The sequence below is a fragment of the Gopherus flavomarginatus genome, chromosome 3 (assembly GCF_025201925.1).
Source record: "Gopherus flavomarginatus isolate rGopFla2 chromosome 3, rGopFla2.mat.asm, whole genome shotgun sequence".
In the NCBI taxonomy this organism is placed as follows: Eukaryota; Metazoa; Chordata; order Testudines; family Testudinidae; genus Gopherus; species Gopherus flavomarginatus.
The window spans coordinates 163,344,597-163,363,070 of NC_066619.1; the positions used below are offsets into that span (position 1 = coordinate 163,344,597).

The 18,474-nt window shown below is 41.7% G+C and overlaps 1 protein-coding gene and 1 long non-coding RNA gene across 6 annotated transcripts in view; one reads left to right on the forward strand and one right to left on the reverse strand.

Annotated features, from left to right (window-relative positions):
* The window catches only part of CCSER1 (coiled-coil serine rich protein 1), a 1,165,803-nt gene that overhangs the window by 144,125 nt on the left and 1,003,204 nt on the right, over positions 1–18,474 (forward strand). The gene's annotated exons all lie outside the window — the stretch shown is intronic.
* LOC127046683 (uncharacterized) lies at positions 14,151–16,639 on the reverse strand. The gene is made up of 2 exons (XR_007773154.1): positions 16,429–16,639; positions 14,151–14,494 (listed from the first exon to the last, which is right to left on the reverse strand). It is a non-coding gene; the product is annotated as an uncharacterized LOC127046683 (long non-coding RNA).

The window sequence follows — 18,474 nt, forward strand, 5'->3', positions numbered from 1 at the left end:
CCCTTAGTAGTTTGTTTCAGTGGTTAATCACCCTCACTGTTTATTAAAAAAAAAAAAAGAGGACTTATTTCTCATTTAAATTTTATTTGGTTTTAAATTCAAGCCATGGGTTCTTCTTATGCCTTTCTCTGTTAGATGAAAGCACTTTAGTATCTGGATTTTTCTCCTCATGAAAGTATTTACATATTGAACTCAAATCACCTTTCACTCTTTTATGCAAGGTAAACAGCTTGAGCTCCTTAAGTCTTTTGGTGGAAGACATTTTTTTCACTCCTTGAATTATTTTTGTGCCTCTTCTCTACAACCTCTCCAAGTTTTCACTATTTCTCCCCCTCCTTTTTTTTTAAATGTGGACACCAGAACTATATGCAGTATTCTATTATGGGGCTCACTAATGTTGTACACAAAGGTATAATCCCTACTCCTGTTTACTGCCCCCCTGTTTATACATGTAGCCATAGCAGCTATGAATATTTTAATCCTGCATTGAGTAAATTGCAGTGCAGGTGCTGGGCACATGGAGTGCCTCTTAACATGTCTTTGTAGAGCACCTAGCATAAAGGGGGACTGATTAGGACAGTGAGGTGCTAGCTCAATACAAATGTTATTAATAGTTAGCTCCTCTTATAGAATTCTGCTCAGTGAAAAGAGAGGGCCTCTTTTTACTAGGTACACAGTTGGCAATAAGCCATTTGTTCCACCGCACCAGATTTTGCCCATAAGGCCAGGATATAGCTACTTAGGCACAAAAGGCAGCCGAGCACATGCAGCAAGTGTGTCAGGCAAAAATCCTGTCGTTATTTTAGAGGATGAGATATTGGACTGCTCTGGTGTGTAGTAAGAGCATTACTGCGGCTTTTCTTAGCTACTGTTCCATTGCTAAAGCTAAGATTTTGTCATGGTTATTTTTAGTAAAAGTCATGGACAGGTCATAGGCAATAAACAAAAAAATCAGAGAAACCATGACTTTGCTGCTGCGGCTCCATGTTTTCCCCCACCACCGTGGTGGCTGGGAGCTGTGGGGTTCCCCCTCCACCCATGGCAGCAGGGAGCTGCAGGGCGTTCATATTTCACAAAGAGAAAATGGGGCACCTCAGCCACTCGCCTGAGACATCCGTCCTCCTCCTCCCGCAAGGCTGTTGCTGGAACCCTGAGGAGGGCCCCCTCAGGAGTCTGTCACCAGTCGCTGGAACTTTTCAGGGGGCCCCCTGTTGCTTGTGGCTGCTGTTACCTCTTGCTGGAACGCTGCCAGGGCCCCACTGGCCATCAGCTCCAGTGTCCTGTAGCCCCTGAGGCTGAAGCAGAGAATGTCAGGGCGGATTCTGTGACTTCCATGACCTTCATGTCATGAACCTAGCCGTACTCATAGCTACCATTACTGGTGGTTTGCATGTACTTCACATGGCTGCATATTTGGTTGCTGGGTTTCTGGTTGACCATTACTTTTTGCCCTTATACTTCTTCCATAGAGGCGTGCTTGCACCATTTATTTCTTAGGCCCTACTTATTTGTAACTGGATTTCTTTGCATTGTGATAGTATAGTTATAGTCTCCTCATAGCATATGTCCTGCTTCTTAAATGCCGTGATTGTGTATCATATACGCTTTTGCCCTTCCCCTCCCCCAGTGCATATGTAATAGACATAAGAAAAATTTAACTCCATATATTTTTACACATTTCAAGGTTGGAAAACCTTGAACGCTTAAGGAAATAAGTAAAATACACCTTGTAAATAAGAAGCTTGCTTCTGCAAAGCTACTTTGTATGCAAATGAGGTTATTTCTTCCTGCAGAGGGATCCCTGCTGCAGCTAATCATCACACTTGCATTTTCTCCTATTTGTTTTGTTGGTAAAGTTAGGGTGCTGGTTCTCTCAGTCTGACAATTTTACTCTTCTTGGACATCTACATTTTCAGGTAAAAGCTGCCAGGCTTTATTAGGGGCTAAACTCACACAACAGATATTCATGACATTCCCACACACTTGTCAAGCTTTTTTCTCCACAGTTGCTAACTCAAACTGTCAACCTGTAAAGTGCTCTTATAGCATTTGCACATGGGGTGCTGTGAGAGGTGACATAAGCTAATGGAAGGAGTTCATGGTAACAGAAAATCTCATTTGTACGTAGTTGAGATGGTGAGCCCAGGGACTTGTGCTTTGATTGTATTGTAATTAGCAGTACTTTGTATTTTAGTGTGATTGCTGCAGAGACAACTACCTTCTCGCAGAGCATGTCTGGCAGGTCGCTTTCTTCTAAAAAGGGTGGACAGCAAAGAACAAGGGAGCAACTATGCAATTTAGCTGGGTTGATTGCAAGCTTCTTTGCTAATCACAAGGATATCAGTCATGATTAAGAATCAAAACCCAGCCTTTGGCTGGACTTCCCCATTGTTATGGATGCAGACTCCATCTTAAAACTATTTCATTTCTAAGTTCATAGCAGTGGAATAATTAATTATGAATATCCACAGAAGTAAATAGGAATGAGGGTTCACAAACACAGCCTGTGCCTGCTATAATAGTTCTGTGCAGATCCATATATAAAGTGATGTCAAGATAAATCTTTTATAGCGCCTAGAGGTGAGGTTTTCCTCATCTGATATTTCCAAGTACATGTTAGCTACTTTGTTTGGGTTTCTTTTTGGCCTCCCCCCTCCCTTTTTTTTTAGTTCAGAAAATTCAAACATCTGAACATCAGAAAATACAATCACCCACACAACCTTAACTGCCCCCTTTTGAGCAATGCCAGTACGCCTATAACACACACACACATGCACTCCCACTCTGCCTTTTCACTGTAATGCACAGGCATTACTTGCACTTGCCCTGTGCTCAAAGGCTGAGCCTACTGCCCCAAGGTAATACCACACTTGTCAAATTTAACCACCTCATACCCTTTGGCACCTGCTTCATGCTCACTCACAGGATACCATCTGCCCCTGTACTTTCTCTTCTGCCTCATTAAATCCACAGACTGCTCTCGTATCCCACCTCATTGTTGTCAATACCCATGGCAGAAAGACCCCTGTGCCCTGTTGCTGACACGACCTACACAATTCTGTATTGAAATAATGCAAATTGGAACCTGAAGGTACATATGCACCTCTTTCCCTTGAGAACACGCCTGGGGCACTCTGACCCAGATCTCCTCATATCACAATTACCACTCTTCCAAGTTGCTCCAACTTACTCCTTCACCATTCAGTACAGATACACCTAACACAGTGAATGTGGCTAGAGTGAATGCACGTATTTCCCAGTGACTATTGCCAGCTCCAGGGGGGCAGAGTTAAGTTTATGTTGGCGTTTACCTTAAGGCTGTATTTCCTGGTTTTCAGAAGTTTGAGTTTTGCTGAATTTGATGTTCTTGAAGGGCATGAGCTTTCTTTAACTCTGCTTTAACAAGGGCTTTTTTTTTTTCCCCGTTACATTTCCTAGTTTTTTAAATAGCAAGAGAAAGGTTGTTGGTAGACTTAGTGGTCACTGGGGTGGTTGTAGTTCTCACCTCATTTTGCAATTGATACTCTACTGTGGCTAGATAATAATCAAAAGACCTAGTTCTTCTATAGTGTAATCTATCAAAGAACTGTCTATCATTATCCACAGTTTACATATGGGAAATGGAGGCACGGAGAGGTGAAGTCACTTGCTCAAGGTCATTGTGCAAGCCAGTGACAGAGCTCAGAATAGGTCTACTACAGTGGCTTTCTTATAGAGGAATAGAGATAATGGTTGTGCTTTGAAATGTTTGCAGTGTGCAGTTACTCACCAGGCTGGTGAGAGAAATCCCAGGGCTGACCTATGCCCCAAACTCTTGACAGTTTTATTAATGAGTGTTATTTAACTTTAAGTGTGTGAAAGCCATTCATTGGCAATGGAGAAGCCATTAACACATAACAAGTTGTTCCTTGCTGCCTCCTTCCCTTTGCTGCTGCATGCACATATCACAAATAGCAGTTTACTGAAGAGCTGCACACTACCTGGGTTATGTAGCCCAAGCTGCACACTGAGCTGGGCCTCTACTTCTGCCACCCACCTCTAGCTGGGACTCCTGCCCCTGGTTTATCCATGTTTCTTCTGCCATATGCCAGATCCACCCAGTCTGCCCCTCCTCCAAACCAGGCTGCTCCCCCTCATGCTCTGGCCAGGCCAGCACTCAACCCCACCCAGAGCTGATGTGTATCTTAACTACTCATTTTTTGGATTTCAGCTATTTAAACTTGTTACTCTCATTCCACCTACATCCCGGCTCACATAGAGTGGCAGGGAAAGGGGCTCAGATATGTCAAGAGGAGCAGAGTACCCCAGGTCCAGGAACACACACTGGGCAGGGAGAGAGGCTCAGACCCTGTTGAGAGGCCGGGTTCCCCTAGATCCCAGCACACACGGAATGGGAGAATTCAGAGCTGACATGCCTCCCAGCCCACCAACTTCCTCTGCTACCTCTCATATTTTCCATTCCCTCCTATCTTGTCCCCTCCCAGTCCCCTTCCTTTCCCTCCCACCTGATTTGTTATGGGATTGGTTACATAGAAGGGGCCAGATCCTGGGCTTCAATGGAGCTCTGCCAGTTTACATAATCTGAGCATCTGGCCCTTGACCTTGTGCACTGTATTTCCAGGAGCAGTAAGTGAGAGGGATTTCACTGCATTTGGATAAACACTTCATTTGCCTTTTTCCTTATATGAACATCCCTTTCTCAGTTAAATTAGACACGCTGACTCCTATTCCCATGAGAAACTCAGTGGCTGGGATGTTAAATTTCTTTTTAGATTGCCCTATTTTTTCATGCATCTTTTCCTCACGAATACTGCTTTATGTGTCAAGAGATAATATGCCCATAATCTTTTTAGCTTTTTCATTAAAGGATGTTTTCAGTAAATTATCCAAATATCCTGTTTGGAAGGGCAACGAAGGATATCAAGCACTGCAACAATACATTGTTTATTGTAGTTTGATTTGAGGTTGCTAAAAGTTCTAGGGCCAAAGGGCTGAGTTAGGGAAACAAAAAGTCAAGTGGATGGCAGTTTATGAAAAAGGGGCCCTGCTTCTGTCTGGAGAATCTCCAGGGGCCCATACTTCGAGGAAAAGGGAAGTTCCCCTGAGCTAAGCATATACATTCCAGTAGTAATTAAACCCATTAAAGAGCAACATTTAAAGGGCAAGCAAAGAGATTAAGATAAGCAGATTCTGATATAAAGCCCCCAAATAGTCAAACTAGATTATGTAAGATTAATCTTAACAAGAAACAGATATTCCGATAGCCAGCTGTCCATCGGTTATGGAGATGAATATTTTGTGCATCTTATATTCAGCTTTATTCAGCACCATTTTCAGGTAATGGTTGATACCTTTTTCTGGTCACAGTTCCTGCTTCATTGACTCTTCCCTTTATTTTACCCAAGAACGTCCTAGAGTCTGTTTGTCAGAATGTACAGGTAGAAATGATCTGTTGGGCTAAATTTTAACCTTTTTTAAAAATTTCATATTGAGGCAGCAGTCTCCTGTGTGTCAACATTCTGGATCCTGCATTATCTATTTATAGGATTCTTTCGTCTACATTTGCATTATCTTCTAAACATGTAAATGGAGGGCCAACTTCTGCCCTCACTTTGAAGTTGATGTCAGCTGTAGTTTTCTAACCAGTGGCACAATTTGGCACAAAAGTGTTTAGAGAAGTAAACCATCCCTTCCATATTTCCTTTTAAAAATGCAAAACTTGACCAGAAAGCCAAGTAATATGAGGGCTATTTTATTTATTATTTTAAATCTTATATAGCCCTGCAAAGGCATGTGCTTTATAAAACCGAACACATGTCCCCTTCTCCAAAGAAGCATGGCTAAAATTTGGCACTTAGGTGCCTCAGATTTTGCGTATCCACCTAGGACATCTTAAAGAGACCATGATTTTCAGAAAGTGCTGAGCACCGATTCTCTAAAACTCAGATCCCCTTCAAGGTGTTTCAAGCTGAGCACTCAACTTCATTAGTCCTTAACCAATTTGCAGGAGATGTGGGTTTTTGTTTGTTTGTTCATTTTAAGCAGGATAAATCTTGGCCATTTGCCTCCATGGCAGGATTCCACTCAGATTATCTTCAGAGATATTTTTGTAGTTTTAACTGTTTTGAATTGGCTACATGAGCCCTCCACCTTCCCTGTCAACCTTACTCCTGAAAAAAAACTATTCTTTTCTGGCATATTTTAATTTGATTTCCTCCCCTTAGAGTTTCTTTTCAGATAGATCAGGCATATCTAGAACATTTAGACTGGAATTTTTAAAGGAGCAAGTGATGTACACACATGCCACTGAAAATCAGTTTGGTACATTGGTAGTTGAAAATCCCAGCCTGAAGTTTCTTTCTGTGCCTAGGTAAACTCTCAACTAATATGTTGTCAACACAAATAGAGTTCTCTGCAGTTTCTTATTGGTAGCTTACTTTGTTCTCCTTACTAAGAGAGCCGCTAAAGGTTTTAATGTTGGCAATAGTTTCAAGACTGGTTTGCAGTGAGGAATCGTTTGAAGCAATTTTTTTAGATTTTTTCTTTTTGTGTGTGTCATTGCTTTTTGTTTTTTAATTTCTGAATTTCTTGCTTCAGTTTCAGCTAATTATTACTAGGATATTGTCAGACATTTTATTTTCTGTCCGCTCAGGTAAGGATTGCATGCAGGTGGAGAGCTCCTCGAACACCTGCTGACAAGAAGGCTCATTCTCCTGTGTGATTCAGAGAAAAATCACATTTTGAAAAAAACAACTAGCTGTTTAAATCTTGGCTCTTATCTCTTTTTCTATTTTCATCTCAATAATCACACCTGAAATGGTCCTTTTGGACTGAGTCACCAAGAGGCTGCTTTACAGCTCTAGTGACAAGATGAAACAGAAATAGTCTGTCTTACTCTTTGCCAAAAAGGAATAAATTCCTAGTGTTTGAAACTTGGAAATCATGAGATCAAAATACTAGTCAGCAGAAAGAAATGTTAAGGGATTGTCCAAATACAGTACTTCGAAAATCCATATTACTATGATTCTAAGCACACCTGTATTCACACCCTACACACAACTGCAATGCTTTTGTTGTACAACATATGCCTGATGAGGTGTCATTTGAAAACTAACTGATATGTTGGTCAATAAAATCATTATAAAATATATGTAACAATGCTGTATCCCTGATATTATGCTTCAAAGTGTGTGACTAAAGGCTTGTTTTCATGTACAGTGCTAAAGCGGCGAGAAGTGGTAGCTAATCAGTGGCAGAAGCTCACCCACCAACACAGTGCTGTCTACGCGGGGGATAAAGTAGGTGTAACTATGTTGCTCGGGGGTATGAGCGACATAGTTACACCGATATAGGTCTGTAATGTAGACTTGGCCTCCAAGGTGCTTAAACCAAGCATCTCAAGGAGAGTTGATAAACAGGCTTTTTTCAGACAAAGGAAAGAGGCCGACACCTCAAACCAGATGTGAACAAATTCAATGGACTCTCAATTTGTATTGGCGGTTGCAGCAGGAAGAGATAGTAGCATAGTGGTTGCATAGAGTGGGAGGAACCAGCATGGAGTCTTATTTTCCAGACCTCATGGTTCTTTTACTCAGCATGAACTAATGAACTTTATCTCCTTTCAGGAGAATACATTCAAAGGTTCACTGAGCTATAAAGAAATGAGGCTCAAACCCCCAATTTATCCTTCACCTTAAAGAGATGAAGAAATCAAACAATAGGTCCTGGTCAGGCTCTCCAGTGAAAAGCTGACTGTGAATAAGACCAAAATCATTTTGAACAAAGACTGTCATTTGCTAGATTAAGTGTTTTCACATTTATTTGTGTGTAACCCATTCGACCTTCTACTTGGTATCACTTAACCTATATTTTTTACTTAATAAACTTGTTTTTCTCTCATCTAAACCAACCCAGAGGTGTATTGGAATTGAAGTGATTGCTGACTCCAGTTAAAATGAGAAGCTCTACTTTTATCTCTTTTAAGGTGCAACAAACCTTAATATTTCTTTGAGTATTCCAGGACAGAGCTGGGCACTTCAGGGCAGAAGGCTTTGGGGAAATTAGGGACTTGGAGGAGCCTTAGGGTCATCCTGCAAGCAGTAAACAAGGCTGGTGGAGACAATGGTGGGGCTGTTGTGCTGTAGGCTGGCCATTGGGGGTGAGAGCACTGAGCCAGGGCTTCACAGCACACACACTCTGGGAACTATGTGCTTGTCTGCTTATTTAAAAAAAAATTCTAACTAAGTGAGCATTCTTTTGGACAGCAGTGCTTGATTGTGAGGTAGACTTTGGACTAGTGTCTTGTTTATAAAGAAGGAAAAATTGGAAAACCTTTTGAATTAGAGAACTCCATGATCTCATATTTTATAGCTTTCTTTCTTCACCGTATTCTTCTTTAAAAATCCAGCATCACTTAAGTCTGCTAATGTTTTTGCAATATGCACTTTGCTCACAGTGAAGCAGCTTTGTTATATGTCTGTACTGTGTACCTTACATTGTGGCAAAGTAATTGCTTAACTAAAAAGTTGTGTATTTTCCAAATTCATCACTGCACAGTATGCACTATAGCTAATCAAAATGAATCTAAGGGTATGTCTACATCTACAATTTTGCAGCGCTGGTTGTTACAGCTGTATTAGTACAGCTGTATAGGGCCAGCGCTGCAGAGTGGCCACACTTACAGCAACCAGCGCTGCAAGTGGTGTTAGATGTGGCCACACTGCAGCGCTGTTGGGCGGCTTCAAGGGGGGTTCGGGGAACGCGAGAGCAAACCGGGAAAGAAGACCAGCTTCGCCGCGGTTTGCTCTCGCGTTCCCCGAACCACCCTGCAAACCGCAGGGAAGGAGACCTGCTTGCTCGGGGTTCGGGGAACGCGAGAGCAAACCGGGAAAGGAGACCAGCTTCGCCGCGGTTTGCTCTCGCGTTCCCCGAACCACCCTGCAAACCGCAGGGAAGGAGACCTGCTTGCTCGGGGTTCGGGGAACACGAGAGCAAACTGGGAAAGGAGACCAGCTTCGCCGTGGTTTGCTCTCGTGTTCCCCGAACCACCCTGCAAACCGCAGGGAAGGAGACCTGCTTGCTCGGGGGTTCGGGGAACGCGAGAGCAAACCGGGAAAGGAGACCAGCTTCGCCGCGGTTTGCTCTCGCGTTCCCCGAACCACCCTGCAAACCGCAGGGAAGGAGACCTGCTTGCTCGGGGTTCGGGGAACGCGAGAGCAAACCGGGGAAGGAGACCAGCTTGATTACCAGAGGCTTCCTCAGGTATGCTGGGATACCTGCTTATTCCACGGAGGTCAAGAAAAGCGCTGGTAAGTGTCTATACTTGATTACGAGCGCTGGATCACCAGCGCTGGATCCTCTACACCCGAGACAAAACGGGAGTACGGCCAGCAGCGCCTGGCCCTAATGCTGATATTTAGGATTAAAGAAATTAGAGGTGGAAAAAGATCTGTTAAATAGTGGTATGTGTTCTTCTACCAAAGCAAGATATAATCCTTCAATAGAGATGTATAAACCTTTTATTTGAAAAAGTAATCAGTGAGTGTTTGTTAGTAATGGTAACATAGACTGTGGTGGAGGCAACTTCTGTCTTAGATTCCAAAATTTGTAGCTACTTCGGTGATACAGAAATTAATCAACATAACAAGGAGTTATCAGTCGTATGAATGTTAGATAATTCCAAGAACATGTTCAGAAGAACTTAATTCACTAACCTTTGGGTCCAAATTCCATTTCATTAGAAATCTGCTTAACAGAGAGACCTCACTGGAATAGCCAAGGTATTATAGGTGATGATTGGGGTGTGTAACGGGGGCGCGACTCACCACTGCGGCACCTCTTACTCTCTGTCTGGGGAATTCATTGCACCCTTTTCTGGTGGTGTCTCGCCTGCTGTCGCCTCTGTTCCTGGACCCACATCACTCCCAGGACTGTGGTGTCCTCTTCAGCGATATTGCCCTCTAGCTGTGCCACACTCAATGTCCCCCCCCCCTTTCCGAGAGTCCTGCAATCTACTGTCTGGCCACTCCCTTCAGTAGCAAACGGCAGTCTACCCACTTCCCACGTGGCTCCAGCACCCTTCTTGCCCTTGCATCAGGGACTCGGTCTGCAATCCCCAGCCGCTGGCCAGGAGCTGTCTCTTTCTCCCTCAGCCCCTATTGGCATCACTGCTCTGTCCAGGGTGCTGGCAGTTCTCTCAGCCCTCCAGGGACCTCCTCTGACTTCAGCTCCCTTTTTGCCTGCTTTGCCCTGATTGGCTGCTCCCCTCAGCCCTTCTCTGATTGCCTGCCTCCCACGCAGCCTCCCTAGGGCTGCTTTTAACCCCTTTTCTGCCAGTGTGGAGCAGACGCCCTATCACAGGGTGTATTTGCAAAATTGTGGGAAGAAAACTTTAGAGCCATTGTCCGAACTTGAGTCAAGTCTATTAGTCCTAAGCCAATGTACTTACATAACAGTTATATTAACATCTTACTGTCATAATTTGTGGACACAGTTGCACCCTTTTTTGCTGGTGTATGTCTGTGTGTGTATTACTGAGGTGTATACAGGACTTTAGCATTTTGACTTTTAAAGTCTGTTAAACTAGCTTATTTGTCTCTAATTATGCATTACATAAAGTGAAATGAGACCATAAATCCTTAACTATTCTGCATCTGGAAGAACATTTATCAAAGTGTTTTAAGAAAAAAATGACTTTTTATTTTTTTTAATTTGGAATTTAGGTCAGGGCCTACAGAGGAACTTAGGTGTTGCAATCTGAGTATCGTCACATCTAACTTAAACACAGAGAAAATCACAGGATGAACACTGTGATCACAAAGCCTGAGTTAGACACCTTGGGTCCCTATACAATGAATGGGGAGAGAGAGGTGCCTTAGAATGTAGTCCACAAAAGCCAGCATGGTAGCAAGGAAGGAAGGAAGGGGAGGGATAACACAGTGGTTTGAGCCTTAGCCTGCTAAACTGAGGGTTGTGAGTTCAAGCCTTGAGGGGGCCATTTAGGGATCTGAGGCAAAAAAAAATGGAGGATTGTAGTTGGGGATTGCTCTTGCTATGAGCAAGGGGTTGGACTAGATGACCTCCTGAGGTTCCTTCCACCCCTGATATTCTGTGATTCAAACCACCTAAGCTAGTGAATGGGAGGTGCTGATATGACAAGTGTGTTCTAAACTCCATCCCTTTCAAAGAGATAAGTGCTTAAGTCTGGGCTGCAGGAGGTGTCTATCTGTGCAAGTAATCCAGAAACCAGGAGAATACTGTGAGAGGAAACCCCCAATGTCATTCCTGTGGGGTACAATCTGGTAGGCTGGAGAAGCTGCCTAACTGCACACAAAACTACAGGGCAGAGTGGAGAGAGGAGGTTTTCCCTTTATTAACTTTAGCTCAGTGCTAAAGCTGGGAGACCAGCACTTCAAGTCTGCTGTCTGTCTAATGGGAAGGGATTTGAAGAGTGCACTACCTACTGTCCTATACTGTGATTCTCTCTCTTTCTCTGGACCAATTAATAGTTAATTATTCAATTAAAGTGAAACAGCTTCAATAGGAGAGATAGATGAAGACCCACAGTGGTTTTAGGCACCTGCAGGGTTAGGTAGCAACCAAGCAGGATTTTTATGAATCATAGTGGTGCCTTAAAACATGACTTAGGCACCTAAATCTGGGTGTTTCCTTTGTGGATACAGGCCTTTGTGCCTGTATAATGTAAGCAGGGCTGCCCAGAGGATTCAGGGGGCCTTGGGCAAAGCAATTTTGGGGGCCCCTTCCATTAAAAAAAAGTTGTAATACTATAGAATACTATATTCTTGTGGCTGCCCCTGTGGGGTCCAGGGCCTGGGAAAAATTGCACCACTTGCCCCCCACCTCTGGGCAGCCCTGAATGTAATTGAAGCCTGGGGTGGAGTGGAGTGTTTTGTTTTGCATGTTTAGGTGTAACTTCCCACCTAGGTGGTTTTTTTGTCTTGTTTTGTTTAATTAAAGAAAACAGAGACTTCTCCTCCTCACTGATTATTTAAAACAGAGCTAGAGTCCTGTGCCTTATTCACAGTGAGGCCTGGTCCACACTACACAGTTAAATCGATTTAAACAGCGTTAAATCGATTTAACTCTGTACCCATCCACACGACAAGGCACTTTAAATCGATTTTAAGGGCTCTTAAAATCGATTTCTGTACTCCTCCCCAACGAGAGGAGTAACCCTAAAATCGATATTACTATATCGATTTAGGGTTAGTGTGGACGGAAATCGAAGTTATTGGGTCTCATTCCTTTAATGTAGCTACCCAGAGTGCACCGCTCCGGAAATCGATGGTAGCCTAGGACCATGGACGCACACCACCGAATTAATGTGCCCTAGTGTGGACGCATAAAATCGATTTTATAATATCGGTTTTATAAAACCGGTTTTAGTAATTTCGATTTTATGCTGTAGTGTAGACGTAGCCTGAGTAGTAACTGACTTTGAGTAATCCCAGCAACATTGATAGGGACTACTTGGGTGTGAAGGTTCTTGTCAGAGCGAATAACGGTGGTGGAAGCAATCTTTGGGCAACAAATGGTTTTAATATAGATAAGATCCTTTATCAACCTCCTTTCTCTTGCCCAGGGGTTAGTGTGTGGTAGAGTGAACAGATCATATAAAATGTGAAACAGGCTCTCAAGTGATATGAGGTTCTTCTGCATGCGTACTGTTTCTTCCTTGATAGCCTGTGACCTGAAGTAATGTAGGCAGCATTTGTATCAGAAAAAGATAGGTTAGCCAGCTTGAACACGTTAGCAAATGATTATTTTAAATAGAGTGACTTGGGAATTTTTCAGTAAAAGGCTTTTTTGCTGGAAAATGCCAATTTGTCAAAAGCTTCCATGGAAATGTAGCAGTTTTGACAAAACTTTCTCACGTTAAGCAGGGTAGTGAAAGGGAGAGAGATTGCAGCCTGATGGCTAGGACACTCACTAGAGATGTGGGAAACACCAGTCCCTGCTCTGCCTGATGTGGTACCTTCACCCTGGGAGTCAGTCTCTCTGGCTCAGTGAACATGCACAATGGAACAGCTCCAGGAGAAGAAAGGGAGAGAAGCTCCCCCAACCCATCGTAAACAATAGTCTGGAGGTTAGGACATTTACCTGTGGGGTAGAGGAGAGTCAGGTTTGAGTCCATGTTACAAAACAGGAGGAAAGGGAACTTAACCCTAGCTCTGTCACATCCTACCTGAGTGCCCTAACCACTCAACTATTCTGAGGGTTCTCCTGTCTTTGTCATGAGACTTTTCAAATAGCCTGTATTGTCCTAATTTGGAGCAAAATCAAATTTTGAAACTTCCAAATTCTATGCCAACTGGAATTGTTGTTTTCCAGCTAGCCCTAATTTTAATGTAGGGATCAAAACCTGAACCACTACTACTACATTGAGGAAGAGGGGATAGCTCAGTGGTTTGAGCATTGGCCTTCTAAACCCAGGGTTGTGAGTTCAATCCTTGAGGGGGCCAATTAGGAATCTAGGGCAAAAATCATTACAGTCCTGCTAGTGAAGGCAGGGGGCTGGACTCAAAGACCTCCAGTTTTATTAATTATTATTATTATATAATGCTTTGAAAGCAACCTGCATGTTCACATTAGAAACTCCACTCACCCACATTTATCATTAAGAGCTAGAGTCCATTATCAATCAGACCCTGAATAAATATTTTATTAGAAGCTCATAATAAGAAATCACAGATGACCTTTATAGGCTCTTCTATGCTTTGCTTTCATGGGTTGATCAATATTTTTCTTTAAATAGTTCAAGATGAATGTTGAATATTTTCCTTATTGTCTTACATCATATAGTCATGTCGTTGCAAAAATTAACCAAAGATTTTTTTGGGAATTGTAATACCCATTGCCTCAGATCTCTAAATGGCCCCCTCAAGGACTGAACTCTCAACCCTTACAATGCTCAAACCATTGAGCTGTTCCCCCCCCAGGACAAACTAGCAGAGCATGGTTGGCTAATGTTGCAACATATAAAATATTATTTTGGGTATATGGTGTATTTTGTTACAATAAGAAGTAAAGTGCCTAATTCTGCAGTCCTTAACGCAAGGAAACTTGATAGAATGAATGGAATTTTACTTGAGTATGGAGTGCTGGAGATGACCAAAAGATAGTACTAGTCATGCAGTTTTGAAGTTTATTCTTCATGACATTTGGATAGCAAACAGATGTTCTAGTTCCAGAATGCAAGACATTCATGTGATCGAGATTGCTTCCATGACAGTCCATTTAATGTGCTTTCTCAATAAGTTTTCTTATTTCAAATCCAGAAAAGGAATAGCTTAAGTTCACTGGACTAGAATACCATATGGATGGATCAGATAACTTTTCTCTGTGGTGGTGTTCTTTTCTTTTCTTTTCTTTGGAATTATATTTTCCCAGATGAACTGATGTTGAAGCCTTTTATTGTATGATCCTGGACTTAATGACTTGAGACACCATTGCAACAGAACATTAGATTTGTGCCCTGTTGATTAAGTTGGAAATAGATGTCAGTGAGCAGACAGAATATTTTTGAGCATGAGAGAGTCGGAGACGCATTCAAATTCATAAATACCTAAAAATCACTATCTCACTTGGCATACCTTTTAGAGAAAAGAAGGCAGAGGGAAGAAAACAATGTTGCTTTCAAAAATTCTCTGATGATACATTCATTGTTTTCTTGGGCCCAGTTCTGCACATGGGTCCAGTTGGGCAGAACCTAGTATCTACTGGAACCCTCCTAATCGCAGATTCAGGAATTTGACCTGAAAAGTATTGTTGCAACATAGGTCTCGTGGAGAGTGGAAAAGGCAAGTAGTGGGAATGGGGAAGAAGGTTAAAGATCCTTGGGATTTAAAGTAGAACTTGGAAGATCTTCTAGTAGAATATTGAGTTTTATCTTGTGAGGATCTTAATTTTGTGTCTCGACCAATAAACTGGGAATGCAAACTGTACCAGAAGCAGAGAACAAGTAGCTTCTTATTGAGAGTCCTGGGACCATCATTCTGAGTAAACAGTACTAACCCAGTTCCCTCTGCTGTTTGATACAGTGGTCTATTCAGGATTTGTTCCTAAATTCATACATACCATACTACACTGCACGGCATAATAATATGTACTTTTTCTGTTCAGTGTCTGAGACTGATTGTTTAAGTGTGAAATCTGTGTCAGTACTGTGCAGCCAACACATCCATCTGGATGGACAAATGATGTAAAAATGAAGATTGCATGCCTTTGCAAGTCAGCTATAGATGAATACTACCTTCAGTAGTGAGATTCCTCCTTCCTCTCCCTTAACCACCATAAGTGGTGAACGTGGCGGGGGAAAAAGAAACATCAAGAGAGCATTGTAGCTGCAACGAGGGTGAAATTAATGAATGACTGTGCATTAAAGTTCACTCTACATTAGCTGAGGACATGCCTGGTAATGTTCTTAGCATTGTATCAAGTCACAATTCAATGAGAACATTGTCATCCATCTCTGGAACAAACATACATACTATACTGTATTGAAGTTTTAATGCCTTTCTGGGCAGGTAATGTGAGAATAATGCCAAATTGTTAAACTATGCACCTAGTTTTTGGTGTGTCTTCTTTGTAATCCATGTTTCTTGGCATTTTCCTCTGAACCTAGAACGGTTGCTGGGAACTTTATTCCATTTATGAATGAAATGCTCTAACTCATTTTCAAACTGTGCTTATTTTTAATCCCTGTTTTGCTAGTCAAAACCACTATTTCTGTATTAGGATTATAAGCTCAGTAGAGGTAGGTGCTAGCCCTCTTACTTCTTTGTAATGCATGCAGCATGCTGTAGATACTGCATACACACTTAAGTTAAACACTGAATTTTAGCTGAACTCTTTGGGTGTTATAATTCTATATACAAAAGCAGGGAGTTGTTTGATAATTATCTAAATGCAGTGCGTTATTATGCCCATATATTTGTTTTTTCTACTGTGTAGTATAGATCTGTCGACTGTTTTTCCTCACGTGTTGTAATGAATGGGAGCAGTACTAAACCATAGACAGATGTTTCAAGCATAAAATGGAGGAGGAAAGAATTTCATATTGTTGTCTGCGACACGTAAGGTTCGAGTAGTGTTTTAATGGGGGAGGAACAACGAGACACAATAAAATTGAATTTAAAATGAAATGGCTGTGTTTATTGTAGTGACGAGAAGAGGTTACAGTTTGGGCCAGGGAAAGCAACTTGTTAACTATAATTCTTATCTACTTAAGCCATGCACTTTTTCATACAAAAAGGGGAAGCAAGGCAAAAAAAAAAAGACTGTAAAAGCAAAACTAACCATTTCCCTTATACACAGAGTAAAATAGCAGGCAGGGAACAGAAGAAGGGGGGTAGAGACGGGAGTGGGTCAGCAAAAGCAGGATGCCTGCAGAAGTTACAAAATACCTACCACACTTCCAGATGTAACCGACCAGCAGTATAGACATCAAGCACATAGTGAATTAGGGGGCGTGGCTTTGTTTATACGATACGACATGAGCCGGCAAAAACTGAGGGGTTCCCTGGCTAAGAGGGTGATCAGACCTCTCAGCTGACACGTGGGGACTCCTACTGATCTTGCACAGGCTACAGTTTTGTCTGGGGGCTTTTACTTGTGTCGATATCAGACTGGTTTTCCTTTACATGTCAGCATTGGATTGGTTCCTAGCTCCTTCGCCTTCCAGGTTCCAAGCTGGAGCCCCTCACGTCAGCAGAGGCTGCACTCGGCACACTGCTTCTTTGTCCGAGACAGGCTTGCATGTCTATATATGGCTCACATTACTCCTTTGTTCATAATACACTTGCATTACTGCATACGGCTCTGGCTTATCTGGGCATGGCTTTGCTCTAACTGACAGTTGGCCAGGCCGACGACTTGAGCAAAGGTTTAGGGTTGCGACAATTGTTGTGCATGTTATACTGGTTTGTGCAAGGTTGAGAAACCATCAGATTTGGAGTTTTAATCCCAACTCCTGCACTGACTGTCAGTGTGACTTTATTCAGATCACTTAACCACCTTGTCTTACTTTCCCGATCAGAAAAATTGAAATTGAAATCACGTGGGGGTTGTGAAGCTCAATTATTTAAGGTTTGAATGGGGTGTTTTGAACTTGTATTGTTGATATCGTAACTATCCTGATGAATTGAAGCATTTTTCTCGTTGGAAAAACATGATGAGAATCCCTTCCTAAGAGGGTTTTGCTAGCACCTAGTTTGTCCATTTCAGCTTAGTTTGTGAAGTTGTGCTACAGTAATTAAAAACTTGTGTGAATTTGGCATTTTGACATACTTAATAGATTCAGAGGAAACTATACTTTTCAATTCTAAAGATTAAAAAAAAGTCGGCGTTGAATCAGCTTTCAGATTTTGTCCCAAGTATTTTTCTTTATGCTTTACCACTTGTCTATTTATAGTAATTTCTGGTAGTCGTGGTTGTTTTTTGTTTTTATTTTTATTCTTAATAACTACTGCAGAAGAAAAAGTTACATTCTGAATAGTATTGATATAATAGTATTTTCCTTCAATTAAAAACACCAGTGTAAAGTACAGGTATCTGTCCTTTTCAACAAGTATTGACATATCAGCTCAGGGGCATTTGTCAAGAGCAGTGTCCAGATGATCTGGACAAAAGCCACTAGGTATTACATCAATAGTTTATTCTAGTGGGAAGAAAGTAAAATAAAAAAAAAGTTAGCTCCGTGAAATAGACTTTCTGAATATTAATATTCTAATCGGCTAAGGCAGACTATTAATATAACTGGTACAGGGATAATTTGAGTTTCAGAGTTGACTGTTTGAGAAGAAAAATATGTGTTGGTTTTTTTTGTTTTTGTATAATCAGAAAGAGGATATTTTTGTTTTTGTTTTTTTTAAAGTTATACTGCATGTCCCTCCTTCATGGTCAAGTTGCTACATCTAAACAACCAACCAACCAACCCACCCATGAACCTGATTCGCCTACCACTTACATAGTTATCACAGTGGTATACACCTTCATTGACTTCATAACAATTATTAAATGGATACAATTACCCATGTTTACTCATTTTGAGATGGATTATGGGGTAAATCTGTCTGAGCAGAGCCCTAATTGGAATTTAGCAAAGTAGCAGGCTAGACTGCCAAATTTCCATTTATTCTGCTGATACAAAGAAACTTTTACCTAACATCAGACATGCTAGTTAATGCACTTGTTCTTGTTTTTAAATATCTTGTTATTTAACTTTGCATTACTTGTTTTCTGTATCAGTATATTTGGCTTTTAGCATGGCTGTAAAGGTGGCATGTTTAAACTCTGATCCTGAAAAGGATAAATTGAAATACACAAGTTGTACCCGTAATAAATCAGACACTGCACATCAGTGAAATTAAATGTAAGCAAGGTTTGGGCCTAAATTAGCACCATTATTTTGTGCTTGTATTAAACAAAATAAACATTAAATGAATCTTTTAATAG